Source organism: Drosophila eugracilis, unplaced genomic scaffold (assembly GCF_018153835.1).
Source record: "Drosophila eugracilis isolate 14026-0451.02 unplaced genomic scaffold, ASM1815383v1 contig_376, whole genome shotgun sequence".
Lineage (NCBI taxonomy): Eukaryota > Metazoa > Arthropoda > Insecta > Diptera > Drosophilidae > Drosophila > Drosophila eugracilis.
The window spans coordinates 48,817-63,658 of record NW_024573234.1 but is presented as its reverse complement, the minus strand read 5'-3'; the positions used below and the strand labels follow the sequence as shown (position 1 = coordinate 63,658).

The window sequence follows — 14,842 nt, the reverse complement described above, 5'->3', positions numbered from 1 at the left end:
AAAAGTCAAAATTAAGCCGTTTTTCTCAAATTTTGATGATGTTATCCCTTATCGAAAATGCAAAAATTTGTCAAAAATTTAAACTCACAAAATCCCTAAACCAATGATAAGGAAAGTTTGTTTTGGTCGAAAGCTGCTCAAAACTGTCTTTATATTAGCTCTGAGCCTTCTTTTGACCAAGTTGTAGGTATAAAACCGATCAAATCGATGATCATTTTCTGTCAAAACGCATAATCCTGATTTTGGCCCCAAAACAACAAGAATTCTTCCTATAACAAAGTCAATAATTGTCGGAATGTAGAATGTCATACATCGATGAACTCGTGATTAAAATTCCAATCGAACTGTGTCCCCACCTTAAAATGTAAAAATTTGACTTTTTTCTCAAATTTTGATGATGTTACCCCTTATAGAAAATTCAAAAATTAGTTAAAAATCCAAATTCACAAAATCATCAAACGAATGATCAGGAAAGTTTGTTGTGGTCGTTAGCTTCACAAAACTGTCTTTTTTTCAGTTCTGCGACTTGTTTTGACTAAGTTATAGGCATAACACCGAAGAAAAATAAACCCATTATCTGCCGAAACTCGTAATCCTGAATGTTGCCCCAAAATCATCAGAATTATTCTCATAACACAGCCAATAGTTGTCGGAATATGGAATGTTATACATCGTTGATCTCGTAATTAAAATTCCTATCAAACTGTGTTCACAGTTTAAAATGTCAAATTTTTAACATTTTTCCCAAGTTTTTACCAAAAATGTGAGGTTTGGTTAATATCGATTTTCATCTTAAAACTGCAGTATTTTGTCCATAACTTAGCCAAAAATGGTTCGAATATGGAATGTCATGCCTCGTTGAATTTGTCTTTAGATACCTAACATAATTGGATTCAAATCTCAAAAAGTACATTTTTTTGAGTTTTTCATAAAGTATAATGTTTCCTACAATTCACCACAAAAAATAGTGGTTGCTTGTCCCAAAGCGGTTGGCTCCTTTTTAGAAAAAAAGAGAAGCCGCTCCTTTTTGTTTTTTGACCCCTCAAACGGCGCATCAACAGCCGCATGGGTCGACTTCTGCGACTAAGTATTGCATTGGCATCAGTGGACGGTTATACAATTTCACAACTCTCGTGCCTCCCGTCCTCTGCAAAATCGAACATGTGAAACTGCTGTTGGATCCCAGTGGACTGCAGCGAAGTTTCCAGCGGCAGCCGATCCCATCCAGCGATGGATAAAATTGTCGTGTCATAGACTCGAGAGTGAAGGATGGGTTCATCGGACTTATGCAATTGCCTGGCATTTAACCTTATCGAAAGCATCGACAGAGGAGGATTCAAAATATTGATAGGTTATGTTCCTTGTGATCAGATCCCTATCCCTAGGCCAAGAAATCAGTGTCCTGACTTAAACCAATAAATATCAAACAAATTCATAATACTTTCCCAACATTCGATAGCTACTAGCTTTCGGATCTTCTCGAGATCGATCTTATTGAGACGAGGCTGTGGAACTCGCTTGACGTTCGACTATACTCGTGCCACGCTTGCAGTTGGACGAAAACTCAGACAATTGCTCAATTAGCCAGCCCTGACCCGAGTCAACCATCCGATATGTGCAAATCCGGCCGAACATGATCCAAATGTTTGTTCGCCAAGTTAAGAGTGTGCGCCGTAAGCTATTTGCCCCGGCTTAATTACCACATATGCACATGGCACATGGCCCAGAGGCCAATGGTCAGCGATCCATAAACCAATTTCCCTAACAAAATTTTTCAAAATGTTGAAAATATGTTTGCTTTTCGTTCGTAAGATATACATAGCTAGACTTAGAGGATTTTATGTGTGCTTGCCCAAAGAATGATGCATTATAAATCCTTTTCCGCCATATAAATTGTTAAGGCATTATCTGATTCTTGGTAGCACTTTTTAGAGTGCCCCGTTATCTTATCATATATTTGTTTTTGGGGTAAACGCAGTCGTAAACTGTTTTGATTGCTAGATATCTTACGGTCGGCCAACTTACGTTCGGCCACTATTACTTTTTTCGCCATAATTTATACGATGCTCGGCATATGAAATCTATTTTTTATATTTTTCATACATGTGGAAATTTATCTGAGCCGCAGCTCTAATTTTTCAGACACGAAAGCGATGACTTCGTTTTTATTTCGCTCGTTTCGTTTATCTGCTTGCCATATCGTTCATTGTTTTTATTTTTTTTGGTTTTTTTCAGGGGCCAGAAGGGGGAAAGTTGCACAAGGCAACTTCATTTTCATTTCCATTTCCATTTTCATCTTCATCTGAACAGCTCTGCCATGATAGATAGGTATATAGGTTTGCAGTCATAAAAGAGCGAACACAATTGAGAAACTTTTACTTTTCAATGCAAATAACAGAGGCGTGGATGACTAGGGGTTTTCTGCCAATCCCCGAAACCATTTAATTTGCAGTTGCTATTGAAGCCAGCCAGATGTCAGTCGGAGTTTTGGTCAAAATGCTAAATGCAAGCTGAAAATTGCGACCGCAACAGGCGCAGATCTCTCCACTTTGAACCCCATTATATCCTTGCCTCCTTGCCTCCTTGCCTTCGGATAGCTGCTGCAAGACAAAGACAGTAGATTTATTGCCCAACCAAACCGCTGTGGCACTCCCGATTCCTCCACGCCTCTGCGCCACCCGCTCTTCAGTTTTGGGCTCTTTTTTGACGCCGATCCAAGTTTGAAGATTTGTTTTTGGTTTTCGGGTTGGCAGTACTCCCACCGGGGAGTTTTCAGCACAAAAAGTTCGCCGAGAAATGTCAAAAGTGACAAGTTATTTTTTGGACGGCAGCGAAGGGGAAAATTTGAGATAGGTTAAGGCAGAGGCTTTTAACAAATGCAATTTCCATCGGAGGTTGCACTTTCCACTTGGAGGCTGGCCAAAAGGAAAAGCAATTGGGAAAACGATCTTCGTATCGGTGGATAATTTGGCTAAATTCAGGAAAATATTTTGATATTTTAATTGGATTTCATTCAAAGCAATGGGATTCCCCTGTCTTGTCACCATCTTTTTTCCACTTATTTTTGAAATATTTCTTTCCCTTGCGCGTTATTCAGATCGTTCAGATAAATCGCGTTACCTTAAGCTATCTAAACTCCTTACAAAGCACAAAGCGGCCCCCTTACAATGTAGCGACTGCGATGCCACTCTTGACGTATTCACGTGCGATTTCACCCTCCGCCCATGCAGTCAGTCGCTGGGGCGTCGCCCTCTCAATCCGCCACCTCAACATATTTGTGCAGCACAAACAGGTAAGCGGCTTATCAGTGAGGAAAAGGGGTTAAACCGCAGGCGTCAAGTGGAGGGATTGGGGCTCAGATTCAGATTCAGATTGGTCTGTCTGCTGCGGTTGGGTCTCCGGTTTTCGGTTTTCGGTTTTTGGCCTTCGGTTAGCTATGGTCAGCCGGGGACATTGGAGCCCAATCCTGCACAGAAAGAAAAAGATGGATTAGGAAGGCACTTCCCACATCCATATCCACTCGATGGCACGTTGTATTAGGAACATGTAAGCCTTCACATTAATCTTGTTTTTGTTCTTTTCTTTAACGTTGAACACTAAATCGAAAATCCCATTGAAGTTAATATCGACTTAAGTTTCAGAAGCGTTTCACTAGATTCCTGGATAAGCAATATAGAGATATCATGAATATAAAATCCGATATCCGATTTCTGTCTGTGTACATAGACTCGCTGCTAACATTCATTTTCGGTTTTTGACGTCCAAAACCAAGCTGTTTATTTGCTCTGCTTATGAATAATTTGCATTTGGACACTTTTGTTAACGATTGCCGGACAGAAGTCAGCTGGGACACGGGATTTAATAGATTGAGACTTTTGGCAGATTCCTCTGATTTGGCATGCGAGATTTGGGGAGTTTTGATTGTGAATTTTGGCCATGATAAATCGCCTTTGAAATGTTGGTCGGCGCTAGTCATTTGTTTTCCACGCCCCCGGAGAAACTGGTTTCCAAACTGGGAGTATTGGCATCCATCAGGTTGGGTTTCCGTTTTCCGAACTGGTTTTCCCTAAACTTGCTGGGAAAACCTGAAGCTGATTATCTGGATCATGGAAATCCCACAAGAAACGTTCTAATTTGACTATAGACATTATAGTAAATAAACGAAAGAAAAGCCTTCGTAGTATTCATCCTCTTAATTCCCCTAATTAAACTGCCAACTCATATCGTTTATACAAAATTAAATTGAGTAGCTAAAATGAAATCCAAAAAGGTTTACAGTTCCATTTCAAGTTACTTAAACATCACATGTACTTTGCTTCTTCTCTGTGTATACTTAAACATATTTCATATCGGTCGATTTACAAACTACAAAATATAACAGAATATTCCCGATTTCCAGCAGGATCAGCCTTTCAGTTTAAACTGTTGAACAGTTGAAACAACATTTGATTTTTCTGTGTGGAACTGCGTTTGCTCCCCAAGCCAATGTCATTCGCCTCTTAAATGCCAATTGCCGTTTCGATTGCCGGGGCCGCACCCTTCCGCCCACCCCTTTCCAATTCGAGAGCCTCATCATTAATTAAACACTTAATTAAAACTGCAGCCGTCAAGCAAGCGCAGCGAACCGTTGAAAAACGGGGAAACAGGGAAAAGGGGAAACGGGACTGGCGGCGCAAATTGATTAGATGTCATCGCTTTCAGCCGCTTCCAAAATAATCGACAACACTGAAAATACATTCCGAAATGCAACCGCATAACCAACAATCACCAGTTACAACGAGCATTAAATGCTCAATAATTGCGTTAATAAACATTCCAAATTAACGCAAAAATGTAATTTTCCGTCCCTGAACTTTAAAGAAGCGCGTTTTTTGTAGATATGGGTGGATTGGGGACCAAGATCGACCGATGTTGAACGGTGCCGCCTGTTCAGTCCAGTCAGTCAAAAAGGGATTTTGATTTCTGGATAAGCCTAAAAGTTCAATTAATATTCGCTCTTTCCTTAGGGGAGAAACGATAAAGGGGGTAAAGGTAAAAGCGGAACATGACCATGGACGGACATCTCGAGTCCGCAATGTTTGGCGTGGAACCAAAACACATCCTATTAGCAGCCACGAGAGTTTAAATTCTGCGTTCCATATCCGATGCGGTCCGAATTCATATTCCCACAGAGCTGGACCAATGCCACCAGCTGTTAAAACACACATATTTAACCCTCCGTCGCCCAGTCCGCCATTAAATTTTGAATTTATATTCAGCTGCATTAGGTATACAAGAAGAAGAAGCACAGAAACAGCAAACAGAGACTGGCGAAATGCAATTTTCACTTTTTAAACATAATAAACAAAAAGACCGTGGATCACTTGGCTGACTGGCTGACTGACTGACGGCCCAACTTGTACCCATACCTATGCAAACATTGCGCATACGACGCATGTGGAAAAAGTAAAATGAAAAGTCTCTCCCTCGTGTATGTGTGTGTGTGTGTGTGCAAAAATTGTGAAAACCGTATTTGGAGCAGAAAATGTAATGTCTGCCCGCCCACTCGCCACTTGCCACTCGCCCACTCTTCGGGTTGTTTTTTGGGCCGCGCATTTGTAAGCCGCTTGAGATTTTTGATTTTGCTCCATTCCCATGTTTATTTATTTTCTTGCTGCCCGACGGACGGATTTTCCACCTTTCACGTGACGAGCCGGCAGACAGTAGAACCTTCTGATAAGCCCCGAAAGATAAGATTGCAGGCTAGTCTGTCTTAGCCCGAAAATAAACAGGCGATTACCTGCCCAAATCAAGGGTAGATTCGTGGAAAGCTTTCACCCAAAAATTCAAATTAACTAGCTGTATTTGAGCACATCGTTTTCGTTTATTATCGGCCAGATCTATCTGCGTAAGTGTTCCTAGTTTCCGCAGCCTTGTGGAAAATGCCGCTGGCAGAAGCAGATAAGGAAATGAGTTAAGATCGCTTATCTAATCCTTATCTACTTCCCGGCTTCCTGATAAGTCGTGCAAGTTGCTACACCGCTGAAGGTAGCTACATATGAAAGTGCGAGTCAATCGCAGTGGTGTTGCTCACTAACCTTTCTGGGCTAATTGATAAATAAACGTATAGTTTGTTGTGTTAAGTTGAGATATGGAAATATAACTAACTAATTGGTGATCAATGGTTAACTTATCATCCGAGGAATACAGTGCTGGTTTCTGCTAAGCAGAAGTCACAAGCCCTTCATTATAAATAACTCACCAATGGAATGGAAACTAATCCTAACATTAAGTAAAAAGTAAAGACCAATGTTAGTTTTTAATCAGTCAGTAAGTGGAAATCAGCTAATATATTTGATTGATAAATGGTGCAACATTGATGCCTCGACTCGATTCGATGCGGTTGATAGCGACCTTTTTACGATAAATGGATTAATTAACGATAATTGAGTTCAACCGCAATAATGTTCGTTTCTCCATTCGTTTGTTTGCAGATCGCAAGAGGGAGAATCGACAATATAATCGGAGCCACATCAGGCAGTAACATCAGCAGCCACGACCACAGACGTCGCTAATTGCAAGTAAGTCATCAACTATAATTTTTAAGTCTATATATATACACATTGTTGTCCGTCGTCGGGTGGAAGGCGGGGAAAGGGGTGGGAGGGGCAGTCGAGTGGAAAGCTCTCCCCAGAAAACTCCATTCGATGTAAATCCCATAACACGACATCCGAAGGCGATGATGACAGCTTGCTTGACTAGTTTGGGAGAAACAAAAACATCTAATGCTGTACAGCTGCCGCTCGCTCTCTAGTGTTTTTCTTAGTGTACTGAAACACTAAGACTAGCACCAACGTTAGTCCGTCTAACATGGCAGATCGCGTGCCAAGAAATAATAATGGAGAAAAATCGTGTTACCTAGGCCTGGGCCAAGTCAACAAAAACAGCCAGCAACCTCAACACTTTATGCCTAATAATCGTAGCCGCAATTGCAGCTCCCTTGTACATACACACTTGCTGCTTCTTCCCGCTTTTCCAGCCTTTTCCCGCCGTTTCCCGCCATCAGCGGCATTTTGTGTCATGCGCGTGATGAAACCTCGAACTTTGCCCAAGCAAAGGGGGGAACTAGAAAAACGGTAGAGATATATATTATGCCATTAGGGCCCCGAGCTCTCTGATATGCTAGACGAGATCAGTGATAATAGAATGGAAGAATTTGAGGAGATGGAAGTGGGAATAGGATAGGATAAGATAGATCCTTAAAGACTTTAGGGTCGCTGTTAATGTCCCATTCCTACTGCCCCCCATTTAACGCCTTCGAACCGAACCTAATTAAATATAATTAGGAAATTTGTTGTGAAAGCCGCAGAGCTTATGTGGCCGAATCCCCCCTCCCGTAACTGAATCGCTTAATCTTTTTGAGGATGGCAAGGTATCTCTGGGGGTTCTGTCATATTCCTCTGTGTGTCGCAGCTTATTTGCAGTCACTGTGCGTGAGCCTAAGCCACTTTGATCGACCACCGTTCTCCAATCCCTCGCAACTTTCGTCCCCCAAAGCAGCCAGGTAAGCCCTTGACTTGCGAACCTCCCTGCCGTCTGGAAAAGCCATTGAAAAACCCCAATACCAAGGGGGCCAAAACGAATCCAGGGGCGAAGTGGCAAAAAGGGGCGTAATTGCGACCACAGACAACATGCTAATTAAAAGCTACTTTGCCAGCCGCATTAATATACACAAAAACACCGCAAAAATCTTGCATCCTTGTTGGTTTGAAGCGGAGGGATTTCCCCGCCCGATTCGGCAGGATATCCCTGAATGACAACAATTTGCATTTGTTGCGGGCTGAAAATGCTGACAAGTACACAGACAAAACGGGACAGGGAGTGTCTGCAGTCCCCTCAGCTCGTCTAACCAATTTCAACATAATCTTTCGCTCTTATAGTGGCTGTTAGTTGGATCTGAAAAATATATGGTTTGGTCGATGGATATGGATGGGATACGAATGGTCTGTACCATTTCCCTACAGAGTTTTGTGAGTGTAAACTGGAAAAGCCAGGATAGGTTTTCAGGAAAGGAGGCTTAATAGAGACTACTGCTTCTCCTTCATATCCCAGAGTCTGATTCGGCTCAAAGGGCCTTTCAGAGGGACTGTTTTAAAGAGTGCTTTATTCTATAAACTTTTACTTTCCTTTGACTGCACAACGGCAGAAAACAATGAGGTGGCAGGGGTGCCCAAAGATCGGGCTTTGCCGAAAAGTTGCAACTGCAAGTGCAAGTCCTCGGGAAGTTTTCATTCCGCCAAAACGGATTCCAGCCGTTTTCAGTTGGCACCGCATTCCCTTTACTCGCTTTTAACTGGGTTTCGGTAGTACAGTATCTTCATCGTAACCGTCTTTGTTCAAATTTCTGCCCTCCTCCTTTGGCTCGCTGTCGAATTCATGCCGGACGAAAATTTATGACTGTCAAAAAGTAAAGTGAACTATGGGGCAACCAAACTTAAGAGGCAAAAGTGTTAAGTCACCAGGGGTGGCGACAACTCTTGGCTCGAATCTCTTCCCTAACTGCGCAAAACTGCCGCAAAAAATTGAAGATTTACATAATTTATGACCCACAAAGAGGAGTTAAAGAGGCGGGCGGTAATGTCTTTTCGGCAAGCAAACTTGGACCAAATGCCCATTGAAGTTCGGCCAAAGGCTTTTAGAAGTAGTTGAAATCGACACAAAACGCTTCTCTTCTATTCGGCCCTTAATAATTAATATGCCTTTCTTTTTTAAACTCAAATCACCTGGAATACCTGGAATTCAAAGCAAACCACACAGTTGAAAAGAGGAAAACCCATTCAGCAATCAACTGAATGCCGATATCGATACGGCCAGCTCTTTTCTCTTTTTCGAGCTGCACGTACATCATTTACACAACACAATTGGACTTGCATCAACTGCATCTGCAGCCATTTCTTCTTCCTTGTTGCTAGTCGATGTTTTTGTTGCCGGCGACTCCTTAGCACGCTGCTTCCTTAATACATTGAAATAGAAGTACACAAGTCGTTGCCTCTCCTATTGATGTTGTGATGTTGCTGCTGCTGTTGCTGCAATGTTGCTGTTGCTGCGTGGCTCTGATTGCTTAAGTAATTAAAGCCCATTTGGATGCTGAGAAGTGTGCCCCCACTGAGAAAAATGATCGTTTCTAAGCATAAAAAAATAACCCTTCGCCCACCCTCTGGTTCTATCAGAGAAATTGTAAGAGCACTTCATTTGGCAATAACTTCTTGGGAAAACGCTTTATGGCCGTAACTCTGCTTCCATGAAATCTAAGTTAACTCTTTGATGCCGAACAAGGCAGAGCCATGAGGGTAGAGTAGATCTCTCTGAGAAACGCCCGAGGAAATGGAAATCGTCGTTACCGTTGTGATATCAAATCAAATTACCCAGAAAAGAGATATGCAAAGTGATTAAAAGATTTTGCTTACTTCTTGGGGATTCTATCCTGTTCTGTGCAACGCGATTGCGATTTTAATTAAGCAAAGAAGAGAGCTCTTTTCACCTTTCGCCTTTTGGATGGGAAAGCAGAGACGTGAGTTCAAGGACACCGGAGAAAAGAACAAACAAAGAAAAGGGAGAAGTGTTGAGCTGCCACTGCTGACTTAATTATAATGATAAAATCTAATTAACCAAGTTCAACTTAAGATGCCAACTTAATTTTAAAATGCCGTGATCCCAAAGTCCGCCGGAACATGGAGATCCTGTGGTAGTTGCGACCCGAATCTCATCCCTTTCAACTTGGCTGTCTGTCATCAGCACAAACATCCTAATTACCAACTTTTTGCCAAGACTTTCGTCAATGGCCAAGAAGGCGGCAAAAGGGGGCAAAAAGTGGCCGATGGATCGTTCGGTGGGTCAGTGGAGCGCTCCACTTTACATATTTCTGTTTCGCTGTCATCGTCGTCGTCGACTAATTACGTTTTGTGCTCATGGACAGACGTCACCTAATGACCCAAATCTGCCTACATAATAGGGAAAGGTAAACGGAAAGGAGAAGGAAAAGCAGTAGGCGAGTCGGAAAACGCTCTCGAATGAGCGAATTTCCCCTCTCGTTTTGTTCTTGCCCTTAGTTACGCACTTTTTGTGCGGCTCAAAGTACATTTGTAATGACCTTCATTACATTGAGTGGCTTCTCCTGCCGGCCCTCGGGTCTTCAGCACAAAATGCAAAGAAAGGGAAAAACACTAAGAAGAGGGTTTTCACGAGTCTCGCCAAGAAGCAATCAATCCATAATGATAATCATGTCGTTTCGATAGTTTAAGTTAAAAATAGGGACTTACAGTTTGAGCACTGGGAGGAGGGGAAAGTTCTATAAAATGCGGTTAGGCTGGCATCTCAGTCAGGTTCCACTTCCAATTTTGGTTCTCTTGTTCCGTTTATTTCGATATGGCCTTCTTTACATTTAAAAAGTATTCCTCGGCCGCTTTACCAACTTTGACTAATAGCTTGGACATAAGTTTGGCTTTTTCCGTTGGCAGTTTGTTCGGAGAATTCCGCTTATAATGCAGACAGTGGCAAAAGTTCATTAAGATTATGTTGCGACTATTTAAATACCTCTTTTCCCCTTACAATGAATGAGGTTGTTATAGCATGTGAGTCAAAAACTATGCAATCAGTCTTTGATCTGATTTTGATTTCTAGATATATATTCAGTATTTTATAACATTAACTAAAAACTAAGCTAAACCTTTTCTGCAGAAGGGTATCGAAAACTTATTCTTGCTTCAACTTGGCCGCAGAAACCATTAGCGGTTGTCCATGCCTCAAATGAGAAAACCACCCACTTACCGCCCCGTTGCCATCGCCACCGAGCCTTAACCACTATTTTTCAGCATATGGTGAAAAGTTTTGCGCATTGGCAATCAAAGTGGTGCGGCGTCTGACTCTTTGATTTCTATTTCATTCGGTTGGCAATGCAAATGCCGAATCCCATTGCTCATACGCCCAGTGGTCCGCATTTCAGCCCACCTCCCATCCCGGTTTCCAGCAGGTCCATTTTCAAGCAGCGACCACTTTTCGTGGTCGTTTGAAGTTTTTATCCTTATTTATCTTCATAAAATATTCATGTACTCTGGGCCTTCCATATGTGCATGTGTGCATGTGTGTATGTGTGTGTGTGCGTGTGTGTATGTGTGTGATGTCATTTTTCTCTTTGCGAGTGGAAGTGGAAGCCACTTGAACTTCGGGATTGAGCACTCAGCACTCAACACTCAGGTGCCGCCAGGTCCAGTCCGGAATTCAGGACTCAGAATGCAGGATGCAGGATCCAGGATAACGGATTCCAGGGCACTCCACCCCGCACCACTCTCACCTCCTGCTTTTCAATTAAAAATTGTTTTTCACTACATTTAAGTTGATTGATTTTTAATTGATTTCAATTGAGCAAGACTCCTTCTCTGGCTAAAGGTGTTTTCGTTTTCCGTCCGCCCAGTGGTGAGGGGGTAAAGGAAAGTGCCCGGAGTGGAGGCGGAACGGAACAGAACAGAAGCTTTTAAGACGCCTCCCCCCAGAGGAAATATGAAGAGCCAGACACGGACTCTGGGGAATTTTTTGCATTTCTTTACATACTCTTTCGGCATCGGCAGGGTGAGTAAAATGTGTAAAACAGTTTTCACATTGGACGGAAAATCTTGGGACTTCTCTATAAGTTTTCTGCGTGCGAAGCCTGATTGAAGGAATTCGGGGGGAAGTACACAAATCAATCTATTTTGAAAGAATTGAGAGTATTTGATAGTTGTGCTTCGCAATTTAAGCATTTTGCCTGCCGCATTGCTTATTTATTATTGACAACCCGCTCTGTAATCCCTCCTGAAGCCCCGTAAACTCCTTCGTAAACCCATATCTGAGTGGAGCACCCACAGTATGCAAATTGCATGAGGGGTGTCTGCGGCTTTTGTGGCTCGGCTCATAAATTCTTAACGAGGATTTCGGCATTTGAATAAAAAACGAGGGCCAGCCAAATAACCATATAACCAACTAACCAAATGGGAAGTGCAGTCTCGGAATGAAATTTCAAATTAGAAACTAAAGTGGAATATTGTTAAGTGAATTTTAATTTGCTATTAACACGTGCGGGGCGAGTGGGGAAGTGGGAGAGTGGGAAAGTGCTTCAGCATTTCAGCACCGGATGCGTTCTGGGAAAAGGGTTAAAAAATGCGAAACAAAAGGCGACAAAGGCGGAGGCAAACTTGCGACAAAGTTTGTGCAGAGAACAAAATGAGGGGGAAATGTAACAGCCTGGATTTTCCTGCCACAACAAAAACAACAACGGAACAAGAACAACAAAAAGTGAAATAAAATATAAAAAAGGAAGCAGAGAGAGAACGAAAACAGGGTGGCGAACAACCCTTCGTTTGTCATGATATATTAGCAACAAGCTGGCAAAAATTGATGTAAGCCACGGCAAAAGGATAAGCGGATGGGATGGGACTTTAAGCAGATACAGAATATGCTTAGCCATTAGAAGGGGTATATGTATATAGCTTATAGGGCAAGGTGGAGCCACATCACGATATCCTTTCTGTGTTTTCAAGGTGAAGGAAAAGGAGGATCGTTCAGCGGTCAAGATAAATCCTACCTGATCGATTACAATACTCACCGTATTGATCTCTTAAATGCTTAAATAAACAATCGATCTTCCGGGCTCTTCTCCCTGCCAAGACCACATGGCGAACGAATGTGACTTGGCCAGCATTCTTTTTTGGAAAAAAGTTATTATTTGGAACAAGTCAGCAGAAGTTTTTGCTTTGATTCATTTTGGGGATTTGGGCTTGGCTTGTTACCTGTAAAATTTATGGCAGGAGCTGTCAATATGTGCCTGTGTGTGTTCCACCTTTCCGCTTTTCCCAAAACGCAGCCGTCCCTCGCTTATTTCCATCCACTCTTTTCCTTGCTCCCTGGCGCTTTTTCTGTTATTATGCTTCTTGTGCTTTTTGTTTTCCTTCTGTGCCTTAAAATATGACTGAGCAGGAAAAGGACATTCAACGGGGCGGCAATGGGCGGGGCAGTGGGAAGTTATGGGCTACACATGTTGCTGTCTAATGCTGTTGTTTATATGCCATTGTGCCGTTTCTGGAATGTGTAAGTAAGAAAATTGTTTTTGAAATGGCTAACAAGCTATTAGCAAGCAAACAAAGGCGAAATGATGATGGTGGGAAGGGCGAGTTGTCGTTTAGGGAGTGAGTCTTTCCCCTCCTTTTTGTGGGCGGCACTTAAGCGCTTCATGCTCCGGTTTAAGCTCCCCGTTCAATTATCCATCAATCAGGCATGCTTTTTGTTCCACATAAGTGATTTGTGTGGGAGAACTATCGGACGTTGTGTTGAATAAAAAATGGTGCGGTGATGACCTCAGGAATTAGAACAATTTCATCGTCCTCTTCCATCGACTTCCATATATTATAGCCCTTAACTCCGCGAGAAAAGGGCAAAGGACATATCTTATATCCATTCCTGATATGAAATCAACGGATTAGTATTGTTTTATGAAACTGACCCTTTAACCTTTTGATCCCCTTCCTCACAAAGCCTCCTAATACTTCCAGAGTCCATCCAATGACCGATGCCAAGTCGCACAATTTTTTCGGGGGCAGCAATAGGGCTATTAGAATGGGCGAAACAAATGGCAACCCAAATTATTCGGACACCATTACCAGAAGCGGAGTGGGTGTGGGTGTGGGTGGAGGTGGAGGTGGAGGTGAAACAATGAACAAAAGCCAGCAAAACTCAAGGACTGTGTTCGTGTAGGCAGGACCCAGACATCCCAACATCCCAACATACATAGCAACATATTGTGCTATGTTTGTTGCAGGGGGTGCCGGGGTAGGGACAGGAAGAGATAGAGACAGACACAGAGACAGGCTCAGGGAGAGTGGAGGAGGCTGTGGAAGGGGGGAGTAAGTCTAACCGTCTGTCTGCCCCCTTCCATTTCCTATTCCACCCCCGGGACTTCCCTACGTGCGAGAATGGGCCTGGAAAATGCGAAAAAAAAGAAAAAATAGAAAGCAAGGGGCGAGGATCCTAGGAGGGGACAGAGAAACAGGAGCTCGCGAGCTCTGCTGCAAATTGGCAGTTAAAATTTTGCTGACATGTCAGCAGCAGACGTCAAACGCACCATGGGAATGGCTGAGAAGGTGAGTGAGAAGAAGGGGGGAGAAAGAGACGGCTGGATGTGGGCGACAGAGACAGGGCGATGTTGGAGACTGGAGGCAAGTGACGTTTTACGAGATTTGTTTCGTTTTTGTTTAGCGCCGTTCGACGGGTGTCGCCATCGATGTGCTGTTGAAATTATAAGGCGAAACAATTGTTTTATCGATCGATTGTCTATCGATAGGTTCCCAGGGTATGGAGATGTGCCATTGGTCTCTGCATATCAGTTTAGCTAAAAGGTTAAATAAGCAACCCTTACTGCTACTAGAAGTCTTTCAGAGATTACTTCTTAAAATGGTTTTAAGAAACCTTAGACACCTCGACGAATGCCAGAAAATTCAGCCAATGGTTATAGTCCCCCCTATATATAGTTAATAAAGTGTTTCTGTAGAAAAAAATACGACAAATTCGGAGGTTTAAATGCGAGGCAGGCAGGTCCAATTGAACCAGGGCCAAGAAACGACCTTCAGTTGCCAAACGCTGGATAAATATTTACTCGCAGCACTGCTTGATCGAAGCCAAATTGAAAACCAAACATTGAAATCCCCTCGTCTACTCATTCAGGCAGTCATTCAGGCGGTCATTCAGTCAATGAGCCAAGGGCACCGTTTAATAAACTTTGAGCGTGTCACAAAACGAATCGAAACTGCATTTCAATGTGGGTAAAGATGGTAATAAT

The 14,842-nt window shown here is 42.7% G+C and overlaps 1 protein-coding gene across 4 annotated transcripts in view; it reads left to right on the top strand.

Annotated features, from left to right (window-relative positions):
- The window catches only part of LOC108118533, an 84,828-nt gene that overhangs the window by 22,062 nt on the left and 47,924 nt on the right, over positions 1–14,842 (top strand). For all 4 annotated transcript variants that reach the window (XM_017231285.2, XM_017231284.2, XM_017231283.2 and 1 more), the window contains one exon: positions 6,474–6,560. The gene's annotated coding sequence lies outside the window, so the exon portion shown is untranslated. The remainder of the gene's footprint in view (positions 1–6,473; positions 6,561–14,842) is intronic.